The sequence below is a fragment of the Hevea brasiliensis genome, chromosome 3 (genome assembly GCF_030052815.1).
Source record: "Hevea brasiliensis isolate MT/VB/25A 57/8 chromosome 3, ASM3005281v1, whole genome shotgun sequence".
Taxonomy (NCBI): Eukaryota; Viridiplantae; Streptophyta; class Magnoliopsida; order Malpighiales; family Euphorbiaceae; genus Hevea; species Hevea brasiliensis.
Window position 1 is genome coordinate 102,381,715 of NC_079495.1, and position 14,985 is coordinate 102,396,699.

The following is a 14,985-nucleotide window of genomic DNA, read 5'->3' on the forward strand; positions in this document are numbered from 1 at the left end:
TTTTGTATTTTTCTTTTGATGATTGTCCCTAAAATTGCCACCCCCAAACTCATTTCTTTTGATACTTTGGGTGGATTTCTTTCATTTTGAATGGCAATAGTGAAAAGCACATATACTAGCACTTTTACAAGGTGACAAGTATTTCTTCTCCCTTTTATTGTATTTTTTCTTTTCTTTTCTTTTTCTCTTTTTTTTCATTTTTTTATGTACCTAATATTGTAAATAATTATTCTCATGAAAAGGGTTGGAGCGTTTGGTTCATTGGCTAGGTAACAATAAGGATTTCAAGAAAAATTAGAGGTAAAAAGGCTCAAAGGGGTTTGCAAGGGTCAATTTTAATTAGGAAAAGGGCCAAAGGTTTAAAATGAGAAGGTTTAAATCAAAGAATGCCTAATCATCTCTCTTTTCAAGTACAAGCTGGTATTTCGCCTTGAAAGGTTTAGAAAATTTGTTCTAGGATTGGTGAGACATCATTTGACTACCTTATATCCAATAATTCCCTCTAAACACTTCCACCTCCAAATGACTAATTGGGTGGCTTTTTGGCTAAGAAGATATAGGCAAGAGATAGACACTTCAAAACCTTGCACCTTTTAGGAAACTTTCAATCCACAAACCCAACTAAAAGGTGAGTCAAATCACTTTCATAGGCACATTTTCAATACTCAAGGGATTTGGCAAAAGATTTTAATGCATGGTGTATGATTCCTAAAATGAGTAATGCATGAACTAAATGGAGGAAGTCTATTTGTATGCAATTTGTACAATTTCTAAGTGATGTATAATGTGTGTGTAAATGTGTAATGAATATGTATGTATGGATGTATATGTAAAATATTTACAATATATGTAAATGAAATGGGATGAGATGCTCTTATACTCAAAATGTGAAAAATAAAGCTAAAAATCAAAATGTGCACCCCCAAACTCAAAATTTGACATTGTCCTCAATGTCTCAAACAGAGATATCCAAAACTCAAAGCAAATAATATTGACCAGAATTGTAAAAATAAGAACAAAAGAAAGAGTTACCAGTATGAGAATTCAAGTTAAAGGAATGCATAAGAAGTCGCATGTTATGCAGAGTTAAGTGCTGTCCAGACATGTGCATAGGTAAGGTGCATAAGCCATGCGGTGCTGCATAAGAGGCAATAGATGTTGCATAGGCTATGCAGGACAGTTGCATAAGGGAAATACAACTGTGCGCAGTAAGTAGCGAAAGGGTTGCACAAAGCTATGCAAAGGTTATGCATGAGGAAATTCATAGCTGTGCAGGGTATACAAAAACTGCTGCATGGGAATTGGCAAGGGGAAATGTACAACCAGCAGTAAAAGTATGGAAATATAGACAGAGTATGGGCAAATATGTACAAAAAGGCAATAAGTGCAATAAAAATCAAAGAAGACGAATGTAATAGCTATTCAATAAAACTTCAAAGGAAACAGAATTTAAAAGAAACTAATTCAGAGCAAATCAACAAAATCCAAAACAAAGTATAAATGTTTGAACATATTTACAAAGAAAAGGTCCTACAAGATTGAACAAAAGTAAACTAAACACTAATCTATGTCTATTGTTTTTCCTTTGTCCAAGGATGTTGCTATAAATGGTGGTCACGCATTGTCGAAATGATGGTGCAGGAGGAGGTGATGGAGGTGGGGGTGGCATGCCCAGGAAGATCATGAGTTGCTTCACCATTTCCTTCAGTTCTTTCTGTTTGTCCCTGGTTTCCATGACAAGGTCAAATAGTTGCTCATGACGATCTTTTAGTGTATCAAGACCACTGTCAAGCTTCCTATCCACAAAGTAGATATCATCACTAAGCCTGTCGAGGTAGGTGAATAAGGCTTTAGTGTTGAATGGAGGAGGTGCTGTGGATGAGGTAGGTTCAGCTGTAGGAGGAATGGGCTGAGCAGAGGTAGCTGGAGTGTCCTGAGTAGGCTGAGGGGATGGGGTAGGGGTAGTAGGGTGCTGTGGGACCGTGTGAAAGGTTGGGTTTCGTTGTGCAATAGGCTCTGGCCACGCAGGGTGGCCAGTATCAAAATATGATAAATGGAATCCTGTTTTGGTTAAGTGTGTAGTATCAAAATAGGAAGTGTCCTCAAGTGCTGGGATTGAGTGCTCTGCAGGATTAAAGCCAAAATGCTTGGCTATGACAGTGATGAGTCCACCCAAAACAATGTCACCAATGGATTTGGATGCAATATGCAAGACATGTTCGCAAAAGAAGTAACTGAGACACCTTAACTTTGTGAAATGCACACCATAACATAAAAGTTCAGATTTGCCCACAGACTGTAACTAGTCCTCTGCCCAATATGGTGCTAGCCATCAACCTATGAATAAACCTAAGTGCAGGGTCAAGGATTTGGGATGTTTTGGACCTACCAGCAGAGAAGGTTTGGGGTTGGTTTGTTATGATTCTCCAAAATTGGGCAGGATTCCAGATGCCCTTATTGGCTACCTCTACTCCAGTATGTGGTACTCTAAAGAACCCATCAATTGCAAAACCAAAAATGCTATGAAATTGATCCAATGACAGCTCTCTATTTTGCCCCAAGCATCTAAATGTCATAATTGGCTTATGGTCTACATCATGCAAGTTGAGGGTAGCAGAGAATGAAGAAATAAACTCCAAAACAAGAATTGGATAAACTACCTCTTGCTTATGCACAAATTCTGTCCAACCCATACCGTCAAGAAATGCAACTACATTATCAAATAAACCCAGAGATTGTAGAGCATCAGCAGATATATACCTAGTAGGTTGTACCCTTCTATCTTTGAGTCTTTTGAAAGCAGCTTTTTGAATTGTATCAGGGAGAGGCCAGGGTAGCTTTGATACAAATGGGGTTGCTGAAATTGTCTTTTTGCTGGAAGAAGGTGTAGAGGCTGGAGCCTTTGGCTTTTTAGGAGGTGGTTCCGAAAATGGGGTGGGTGGGTCTTTGCGTTTGGACAGAGGAGGAGCAGAGGGCATGGGTCGCACGGATTTGGATCGGATTTTGCGTTTGTATGTGGTTGATGGAGGTGGTGGTGGTGTCGTTTGTGGTGGAGGATTGGAAGGGGGATGTATCGAAGACAATGGAGAGACTTCAAGAGGAGAGGCGGGGCGGGAATGTGGAGGGGAATCCATGGTCGATTGGAGAAGAGATGGAAATGTAGGGAGATTTAGGGTTTCGTGATGAGAGCGCTGATGGAGAAGATGGGAGAGAGACGGCGAGAATGCCGGAAGAAATGGAGGATGAAGGGCGGTCGTGGGGGTGAAGAGTCGGGAAGTGGAGGTGGTGGGAATTTTTTTTCGAAAATGAATGTGAATCGGGTTTGAGGAGACTGCATAAGGGGAAAATGATTTATGCATAACCTGTGCACTCTTTTGTACATGTTTCAAAAGGATATAATTTTCAGAGAAGTGCTTATGCACAAGTGCATAGGTTATGCACTGTCCTTATGCATGTTTCGGTGACCCTGAAATGGTGAGGAGTGAAGTCATGCGGGAGTGCATAAGTTATGCACTCCCCTTATGCATCTCTCGGCAAGAATTGTTTTTCAGAAACTTGGGTCATGCAGATGTGCATAGGCTATGCACTCTGCTTATGCACTCTGCGGCAATTTTTTTGGGATTTTGGTTGGTGGTCATGCAGATGTGCATAAGCTATGCACTCTGCTTATGCACTCTGCGGTAGTTTTTGAAATTCAGAATTTTGGTTATGCAGAAGTGCATAGGCTATGCACATTGCTTATGCAGTCTCGCAACTTTTGGGATTTTCTGCTGGTTATGCAGAGTGCATAGGTTATGCACTCGCTTATGCACTCTTCATTGAATTGATTTTTGGAGATCTTGGTTATGCAGAGGTGCATAACTTATGCACCTTCCTTATGCACCCTCGGCAAGAATGATTTTTCTGGTTTTTGGTCATGCGTAGTGCATAGGTTATGCACTCGCTTATGCAACCTTCTAGCACTGGAGCTTTGGGATTTTGGTTATGCAGAAGTGCATAGCTTATGCATCTTCCTTATGCACCCCTCGGCAAGAGAGAGAAAATGAAGGATTTGAAGTTATGAAATTGTGCATAGGTCATGCACTCACCTTATGCAAGTTTTGACAGATATGAATTTTGACAAAATGAGCTTATCCAGGGTTGCATAAGCTATGCACTCTCCTTATGCACTTGCAATAAAGGTGAAAAATGGCAAGAATTTTGGTCATGCAGGATTGCATAAGCTATGCAGTTGCTTATGCACAAATTCAACAAAATTAAGATTGCAATAGAACATGGATTGCAAGTGTGAAAGATACCCTGGAATGATGAAATATAATTCTATGAAGCACAAACCATGAGAAATTTTCATCAAAAACACATCAATATATTCAAAGTTCATCAAAAGTGCATCACACAAGCATGTAAAAATGGATCCTACATAAAAGACCTTTGAGAGCTATGCCATTTTGACTCAAATTCTGCAAATCAACATTTGGCACATAAAACTCCATAAAATTTGCATGAAGTTGCATCTAACCACAAATGAGAAATGAACTCTCCAAGATTCGCCAAGAAAATGCAGCATTTCTACCTTGTATCCTACAACCCAAAGAAGCTCAAGACTGCAAAAATGACTCACTTACCACCATAATATCATTATAAGCACAAATATTAGAAAATTACCCACCCAACCTCACCAAAAACACATGTAATCTGCTGCAGATTTTATTGTTCTGCTCTGCATAAACCAGATAGCAATTTCAGTAGTTCACCAACCTTTCTCCATTGATATACATCCAACTTCATCAGAACATGAGCCATTTTGCTGCAAACACCCCTTTTTGCTGCAGAATGTACATTTCCTCTGCATGAACTAGATTGCAGCTCCTGCACAGATTATGCAAAGAAAAGCTTATCGATTCTTTTGAAGGACTAAATTTGTCAAGTTAAGAATTACTTCCCAATAGTTCACCAAACTTCTTCATTGAATTACATCTACAAGAGACAAAATTTAACAATGTCAAAAATTGAATTTGGGGAGATTTAAGATAAAAACAAAATTAATGAAAATGAAAGTAAATCAACAAAAGCAAAATAAAAGGACTTGGGATGCCTCCCAAGAGGGCTAATTTATAGTCCTTAGCTGGACTTTTCATGAATTTCACTGAAAAGAGGTGAGGGATTGGAGAGCTTGTAATGACTTGCTCCTAGTATTGGGTCTCCAGTTATGTAATGCTTCAATCTATGCCCATTGACCTTAAAATTCCCAGATTTTTCACTCCAAATTTCTATTGCTCCATAAGGGAAAACCTTAGAAACTCTATATGGACCAGTCCACCTTGACTTGAGTTTTCCAGGGAACAATTTCAATCTTGAGTTGAACAACAAAACTGAATCACCTTCTTTGAATTCCTTTTTCCTCGATGCTTATCATGCCAAACTTTAGTTCTTTCTTTGTAAATACGGGCACTTTCATAAGCATCCATCCTCAATTCCTCAAGCTCATTAAGTTGTAACAACCTTTTCTCACCAAATTGCTTAAGATCAAAATTCAAGGTTTGAATGGCCCAATATGCTCTATGTTCTAGCTCCATTGTAAATGACAAGACTTACCATACACCAACCTAAAGGGAGTAGTTCCTATAGGGGTTTTGTAGGCGATCCTATATGCCCATAAAGCATCATCTAGTTTGATAGACCAATCTTTCCTAGAATTGTTCACTGTTTTCTCCAAAATATGCTTGAGCTCTCTGTTAGAAATTTCAACTTGTCACGAAGTTTGAGGATGGTATGGGGTAGCTATCTTGTGCACTACACCATACTTCCTCATTAAGCTCTCAAATTGCTTATTACAAAAATGGGAACCCCCATCACTAATTATAGCCCTAGGAGCTCCAAATCTGCTCAAGACAAATTTTTTCAAAAATTTTACTACCACTCTAGCATCATTAGTTGGAGTTGCAATAGCTTCCACCCACTTCGACACATAGTCAACCCCAACTAAGATGTATCTATTACCATATGAAGGAGGGAATGGCCCCATAAAATCTATTCCCCAAACATCAAATAATTCCACTTCAAGAATATTATTTAGGGGCATTTGATCTCTTTTTGACAAATTTCTACTCCTTTGACATTTATCACAATCCAACACAAATTTCAACACATCCTTAAAAAGAATTGTCCAAAAGAAACCAGCTTGCAAAATTTTACTAAATGTCTTAGAGATGCCAAAATGTCCTCCATAATCGTAAGCATGGCAATGATGCAAAATACTGGATTTCCTCTTCAGGAATACATCTTCTAATTAGACCATCACAACATCTCCTAAAGAGTAAAGGATCATCCCATCTATAAAACTTCACTTCATGCAAGAACTTTTTCTTTTGTTGCCATGTCATACCTAGAGGTAATATTCCACAAGATAGATAATTCACAAAGTCTGCATACCAAGGTAGTTTAGCAACAAGAGAGAAAAGTTGTTCATCCAAGAAAAACTCATCAATAGGGATTTTATCCAATTCTTCACCATCCAATTTCAACCTACTAAGATTATCAGCAACTACATTTTCAGCTCCCTTCTTATCTCTAATCTCCAAATCAAACTCTTGTAGCATCAGAATCCACCTAATGAGCCTTGGTTTGGCCTCCTTTACTGAGCAAATACACCGATGGTCGCATGATCTGAAAATATAACCACCTTTGAGTCAATAATGTAAGGTCTGAACTTTTCCAATGCAAAGACAATTGCCAAAAATTCCTTTTCAGTTGTTGCATAATTTGTTTGAGCCTCATCCAGTGTTCTACTAGCATAATAAATAGCATAAGCCTTTTTGTCCTTTCTTTGACCAAGAACAGCTCCAATTGCATAGTTGCTAGCATCACACATAATTTCAAAAGGTAGGCTCCAATCAGGTGGTTGCATGATTGGTGCAGTGATGAGAGCTTGCTTCAACCTGCAAAAGGCATCCAAACACTCTTGGTCAAATACAAATGGTGTGTCATTACTTAACAAATTAGACAAAGGTTTAGCTATTTTAGAAAAATCCTTGATAAAGCGTCTGTAGAACCCGGCATGTCCTAGGAAACTTCGAATTCCCTTGACATTGGTAGGAGGGGCCATCTTCTCTATCACTTCAACTTTGGCTTTATCAACCTCTATTCCTCTATTAGACACCAAATGTCCAAGCACTATCCCTTCCTGAACCATAAAATGACACTTTTCCCAATTTAACACAAGGTCAGTATCTGCACATCGCTGCAAAATTTTAGAAAGGTTAGCCAAGCATATATCAAAAGAAGATCCATAAACAGAAAAATCGTCCATAAAAACCTCCATTATGTCTTCAATGAAATCTGAGAAGATTGCCATCATGCACCTTTGAAAAGTGGCTGGTGCATTACACAACCCAAATGGCATCCTTCTATAGGCAAAGGTTCCATATGGACAAGTAAAAGTGGTTTTCTCTTGATCATTTGGATGGATAGGGATTTGAAAAAAACCTGAATATCCATCTAAATAGCAAAAGTAAGAATGCCTAGCTAGTCTTTCCAACATTTGATCAATGAAGGGAAGTGGAAAATGATCTTTTCTAGTGGCAACATTTAATTTTCTGTAATCTATGCACATTCGCCAACTAGTCACCGTTCTGGTGGGAATTAATTTATTATTTTCATTTTTAACAACTGTCATTCCACCCTTTTTTGGAACAACATGTACTGGGCTCACCCAAGGCATCATGCGAGATGGGATATATGATCCTGCATCAAGCAACTTCAAAATTTCCTTTTAACAACTTCTTTCATATTTGGGTTCAACCTCCTTTGATGTTCAATAGATGGTTTACAATTTTCTTCCAAACTGATTCTATGCATGCAAAAGTGTGGGCTTATTCCCTTAATGTCATCTATGGTGTATCCCAAAACTTTCCTAAATTGTCTCAACACTCTTAGCAACTTATCAGCCTCTAAAGTACTCAAATTTGCATTTACAATTCTTTGGATAAGTGTTATTAGTGCCAAGAAATTCATACAGTGAGAAGGAAGTTGCTTAAGTTCTACCTTAGGTGCATCTTCTTCCTTGAATGATGGTTGCTTAAATTCTGCTTTTTCCTTTTGTGTGAGTTGAAAAACTGGAGCAGAAATGAATGGTGGACTTCCCTCTAAGTGTTGAGCATATGCAGCTACATGAGGGTTGTCATAGTCAATGCCTCCTCCATGAATCAAACAATTTTCAAGTGGATCTTCTGGATATTTCTTCCTGAAGTGTTCTTCAACCAGCTCATCAATGATATCAACTCTCAAGCAAGTATCAGCTTCAGAATGATGCTTCTTCATAGAGTTATTAATATTGAAAATTAATTGCTCTTCACCAACTCTAAGAGTAAGCTTTTCTCCTTTCACATCAATCAATGCTCCTGCTGTAGCTAGAAAGGGTCTCCCCAAGATAATTGGAATATTAGAATCTTCCTCCATGTCCAAGATGACAAAGTCAACAGGTATGTAGAACTTTCCAACCTTCAGGGGCACATTCTCCAAAATCCCTTCAGGATACTTGATTGTTCTGTCAGCTAACTGAAGAGAAATGTGGGTTGGCTTTAGATCTCCCATGTTGAGCTTCTCATAGATAGAAAGGGGCATAAGGCTAACACTAGCCCCTAAATCACATAGAGCTTTTGTAGAACAAGATTCTCCAATGTGGCATGGAATTGAAAAACTCCCTGGATCCTTAAGCTTTGGAGGAAGTTTCCTTTGGAGGATAGCACTACATTCTTCTGTCAAAGCTACAGTTTCATCATCTTCAAGTTTTCTCTTGTTTGAGAGAATTTCTTTCAAGAATTTTGCATAAGAGGGCATTTGTGAAAGAGCATCAACAAAAGGCACATTTATATAAAGTTTCTTCAAAACCTCTAAGAACTTCCCAAATTGCCTATCAAGCTTGGCTTTGTGAAATCTTTGTGGAAAGGGAAGTTGTGGCTTGTAGGGCCTGGGAGGTATATATTTCTCTTCTTTTTCTTCAAATTTCTCCTTATATTTTTCTGCACTCTCTTGTTTTTCATTCTCATCAGTTCCTTTCTCATTTTCTCTCTTCTCACTGTTTTCACTCTTCTCATCATTTATAACTTTACCACTTCTTAAAGTAATAGCTTGACAATGCTCTCTTGGATTTTCTGGTTGACTTGGAAGCTTTCCAAAAGATTTGGCACTTGAGGAAGATACTTGTTGTGCAATCTGGTTTTCCAAAGATTCATTGTGTGTTTGCATTTGTTCCAGCCTTGCTTTCACCTCTCTCATCTCCTCATCATGCTTATTTTGGTTGGCAAGAATCTGTTGCAATAAAGCTTGATGGTGGAATTTCGTTCTTCTTTGTTTTGGTGGAGGGTTCATATTTTTCTGCTGAAAATTAGGCAATGGTTGCCTATTTTGGCGATATGGAACTTGACTTTGTTGTGGTTGAAAATTCTGATTTTGAACTTGACCTTGCTGATTGCCCCATGAAAAGTTGGGATGATTCCTCCAATTTGGATTGTAAGTTTGAGAATAAGGATTCCCCATTTGCTTGTTTCCATAATTACCAACATATGCTGCTTGTTCTCCATAATCTACTCCACAGCTGGTAGTTTCCTCTGCATAAGCCACTTGTTGTGAACTTCCAGCTGATGATGTTGAACTAACCAACATACTCAAATCTTCCATCTTCTTAGCAAGGACATTTGTAATCGCATCAAACTTTGCATTAATCATGTTGAATGGATCAAGATCATACATTCCAAAGACTTGCCTTTCTCGAGTTGGAGCTGGTCCTCTTGGACTACTCCAAAGATGAGTATTCTTTGCAATTTTCTCTAATAACTCATAAGCTTCATCTTCATGCTTTATGATGAATTCCCCTCCTGTTTGAGCATCAATAATTCCTCTGATTGCAGGAGTGACATTTGTGTAGAAATTCTGATTTATCATCCATTTTGGAATGGCATGATGTGGGCATAATCTTTCCAATTCCTTCCATCTCATCCATGATTCATAGAGAGTTTCATCTTCTCTTGGTCTGAAAGATGTCATTTGATTCCTCAGCTCTTGAGTTTTTCCAGGTGGAAAATACTGTGCAAGAAATGCATCAGTGAGTTGCTCCCAATTTGTAATGGAGTTGTGAGGTAAAGAATCAAGCCAATCCAATGCTCTATCTTTCAAAGAGAATGGGAATAGCTTCAATCTTGCTGCATCATCAGACACTCCAGCTTGTTTTTGCATGTCACAAATCATAGCAAACTTCTTCAGGTGTGTGTGTGGATTTTCAGAAGGATGTCCTCCAAATTGAGAGTTTTGAATCATTTGAAGAACTCCAAAATCCATCTTGTAGCTGTTTGCATCAATCCTTGGTCTTGCTATGCTCTCTCTCAAGTCATCAAAACGAGGAAAAGCATGATCCATCATACTTCCCCTAGGCACGTTTGCATTAACAACTTCTTCCCCTTGGACTTCATTTTCATTGTTTTGACCATTTCCAGCATTACCAACACCAATTCTAACTCTTTCATCAGCCATGTCTGCTTCAATTTCAATCTCTCTCAAGGCTTCCTTCCTTTTTCTGGTTTCTTTCTTGTTGGCCTTACAAAATTTCTCAATTTCAGGATTAAACAGTAAGGTTGTGTCACTTGAGCTTCTAGCTCTTCTCATAAAAGATTAAAGTACCTGAAAAAGAACAAACAAACACAAAATGAAAAGATAACAAAGATAAAACTAAAAACAACTAAAATAATCAAGAATTCAATCTTAAACAAACAACTCCCAAGAACGGCGCTAAAACTTGATGCGTCCCAACCGCAAGTGCACGTCGCATAAGTAGTATAGAAAATATCGATCCCACGAGGAGTTGTGTTAATGATTGAATTTTCGATATAAAAGTTGACTAAATTGAAGTATTTATGAGATTAAAATGATGAATTAATGGGTAATGGAGTGTGAAATCTAATTGTGCAAAATTAATATTCTATTCAACAATGTATTAATTAAACTAAAATTGCATCAAATAGAAATAAGCAAGTTCAAATATGGCAATATTTAAATTGGCAAATGATTAAATTCGATTAGAAATTAACAATGGTAAAAAGTCTATTCAGTAGTTAGGTATTTCATATTAGAGCTATTTTGGGATTTTAAATTGGTTATCCAATCTTGTGAAACTAATGGGTTTTAAGGAGATTAATTCTTAAATCCTTTGAATTCCCTTTCGAGTGAGACAAAGAGTGCCTTAATCAAACTAATCCTACTTTCGTGGAGTTAGAATTAATTAAGACCCATTAAGTTCCTTAATTAATCTGTGAATCCTCTTAATCCTTAGCCTATTTCTAGGTCTAAGTTAATTAAGTCCAATTTCCTGATTATCTATCACAAGGCCTTCTCCTTTCGGTGCTTCAACCATGGATTAAGAACATTACTCAATGGGATCCTACATTAAGCATGTCATTAAGCTTACAAGAAATGAATAAAACTCATTAAGACCACAAAATATGGATTACCCAATCAAAATCCACAAATATCTCAAATATTACAACCCTTACTCCAGAATCAAAAGTAAACTACTCACTATCCATAATGCTTACAAGATATGATGAGTTTAAATGGAAATAAAGCTTTAATCTAAGTTAAGAAGTAAGTAATTAAACACTAGAAATGTAGAAAAGTGTAAAGAAAGAAAGAAATCTGCAAATCTTAGTTGAAAATGGTGTGGAAGGTGAAATGACTCCTCAAATTCTGCTTAGCCTCCTCCTTTCTTCCTTTGCTCCTTGTCTCCCTTTTAAAATGAGAAAATGGGACTATTTATAGCATTTTTCTGACATGGAGCCCTAAAATAGTATGTTCTAGGAGGAATACATTAAGGGAATCTTCTCACTCATTAATGAACTCTTTATGGGATCAGATAAGTGGATCGCATAAGTTATGCATCCCTTATGCGCTACTGGTTCTGGGTCACTTATGCGAAGCTGCATGACTTGGTGCATAGGTTATGCACAATTTCGTGAATCTGCATAAGGGAGGTGAGAATGTGCATAAGTTGTGCAGTCTCCTTATGCACATTTCGGCTGGTTCTGGAACAGTGTTCTTCCTCCTTATGCAGAACTGCATAGCTTATGCGGCAAGTTATGCACAGTTTGGTCAATGCATATTTCAGCTTGAAAACTTGTTTTTGGCATCTTTTTGCTGTAGAAGACACTCCTCAATGGCAAAATTCTCTTTAGTCCTTCAAAAACACCATTTTTCCTACAAAACAAAGTAAAAATTACAAATTAGTGCAAAATTGACAACTATGAAAAACTAACTAATTAACTAATGAAATTAGCTAAAAATGACTAATAATCAAATAAAATGATTGTGAAATTAGACCTAAATGATTATGCAAAATGTATGCATCAAGGACTCTTGAAATATATATATATATATATACCCTAATCATCTCTTCTGCTAAACTTTACTCTTAAAACCTGTTTGTCACCTCCTTTTTCTATCAAATACTCTCAACAGAGAATCCCTAAATTTTTCCTTCTCTATTCATCACATTCGATTCTATTTTCAAGGTAAAAATTCTCATTCTTTATTTAATAATAGGTGAATTTATTTTTATTTTCTTTCATTAATTTGTTACAACTTCCGTAGAAATTTATTTTTTTTTTCTTTGATCATTAATATTGAATTGGATTGATCATAATTACTGTGAGACAATATCTTTAAATTTAGATTATATATATATATATATATATATATATATATATATATATTTTGGAAGCAATCATAGAGTCCCTGTTCTTCTTCCTTCGGCAGCAATTAAAGAGTCTCGTTACTGTTATATATATATATATATATATATTTGTGCGCGTCCCTTTGTCTTCGGTGCTTCACTGTTCATTCATATATATATATATATATAAGTTATTATATTTTATTATTATTTGATATTTTTCTTTAATATTTTGGGTGTGTAGGAGATTTGAATATTCAATCAGTCAATTGAAATTGTTTCTCTTCCATTGAAATAATTATTGTCTTTGAGGTTCCAGGTGAGTGGTAATTATAGTACATGGCACCGTTTTTGTCCCTTTTAAAATTTCTTAGCATTAAGTTTGTTATTAAATGAAATTTTAAATCAATATTTTAACAATGATTTTATATGTGATTTTCTAGAGTTTTATTTTATTATTGAATTTTATCTCGATTTTGATTAAATAATTGATTTTGCCAACTATCTCTGCATTAGACCCATTAGAATTCCGGGAACAGGCCTTTAATGTATTTATATTGATTGATATTTGACCATAAAATTTACCGATATGTTACTGAATTGATTTGAGATTGATTTGATTTTATTGAATTGATTTGAGATTGATTTGATTTTATTGACTCTCTGAAACTATTGAAATACACTATTGGAATTGCACTATCAGTTGTTATTTGCTATCTGAAATTTTTTATTGATTTTGATTGATTTGTACAAATTGATTTTCTGTTTTGAATTGGTACCTGTGACCAGTATCTGTTTCTGTTATCTGGCTCCGCCGTGTGGACTATCACGGTATTAGGTTGCATTGTCGAGTCATGCATCATTGCAGTTTATGGTTTGCATTAGTATCATATGCATTGATATCTGTGAAGGAGGAGGAAGGTATCTGATATCTGGTAGCGCGCTTACCATCTGACCTTTGGTGATGTGGGGTATCATCACCCTGGTGCACTGTACCATAAAATTTTTATTGAATGAATTTGTTTTATGAAATTATTTTATTAATGATTTTGACAGCATGAGCATGATTTTATTGAATAGAAAATTTATTGTGAAATTAATCAAGCGTCTGCCTGTTCCTATTCCGTTGTGTGCTATAATTATCATTCACTGAGCATCTAGCTCAAACCACGTTTTCTCTCATGCATTATCTGCTTTATCAGTAGAATTCTGCAGCTGATCCAAATATTCAGTCCATTTTCTGGAGAGGGATAACTTTGATTTGTTCTCATGGTATGCCCGAATTCATGTTCTCTCGGGCTAATAATTAGTTTAGTTTATTGAATAGTTTAAGTTTTTATTGAAATCTGTAGAGACTCCGCAGTTTACTTATGGGATATTTATGATGTTTATTCAGCATTTTGTTTATTTGGATTTTGTCTATTTTTGGGATTAGTAAGTGACAATATATTCATTCAAGATACTCTGATAAGGCTTGCATGATTTAAGAATATTTAAATTATGCACCGGTCACGATTCAGAATTTTGGGTCGTGACATTCAATAGTTTCAGAGAGTCAATAAAATCAAATCAATCTCAAATCAATTCAACAACACATCGGTAAATTTTATAGTCAAATATCAATCAATATAAATACATTAAAGGCTTGTTCCCGGAATCCTAATGAGTCTAATGCAGAGATAGTTGACAAAATCAATTATTTAATCAAAAATCAAAATAAAATTCAATAATAAAATAAAACTCTAGAAAATCACATATAAAATAATTGTTAAAATATTAATTTAAAATTTCATTTAATAACAAACTTAATGCTAAGAAATTTTAAAAATGACTAAAACGGTGCCATGTACTATAATTACCACTCATCTGGAATCTCCAAGACAATAGTTATTTTCAATGGAAGAGAGATAATCTCAACTGACTGATTGAATATTCAAATCTCTTACATACCCAAAACATTAAAGAAAATATCAAATAATAATAAAATATAATAACTTATATATATATATATATATATATATATATATATATATATATATATATATATATATATATATATATATATATAATGAACAGGGATGGGATGCTTCAATTGCTGCCGAAGACGAACAGGGACGCTTCTAATTGCTTCCAATATATATATATATATATATATATATATAATCTAAATTTAAAGATATTGTCTCACAGTAATTATGATCAATCCAATTTAGTACCAATAGTCAAAGAGAAGAAAAATAAATTTATAGAGTAGTTATAACAGTTTA

The 14,985-nt window shown here is 35.8% G+C and overlaps 1 protein-coding gene and 1 non-coding gene across 8 annotated transcripts in view; one reads left to right on the forward strand and one right to left on the reverse strand.

Annotated features, from left to right (window-relative positions):
* Positions 1-14,985, reverse strand: part of LOC110660410 (uncharacterized) — a 243,950-nt gene that overhangs the window by 22,101 nt on the left and 206,864 nt on the right. The window lies entirely within an intron of this gene.
* On the forward strand, positions 9,953-10,059 carry LOC131178876 (small nucleolar RNA R71). The gene has a single exon (XR_009147884.1). It is a non-coding gene; the product is annotated as a small nucleolar RNA R71 (small nucleolar RNA).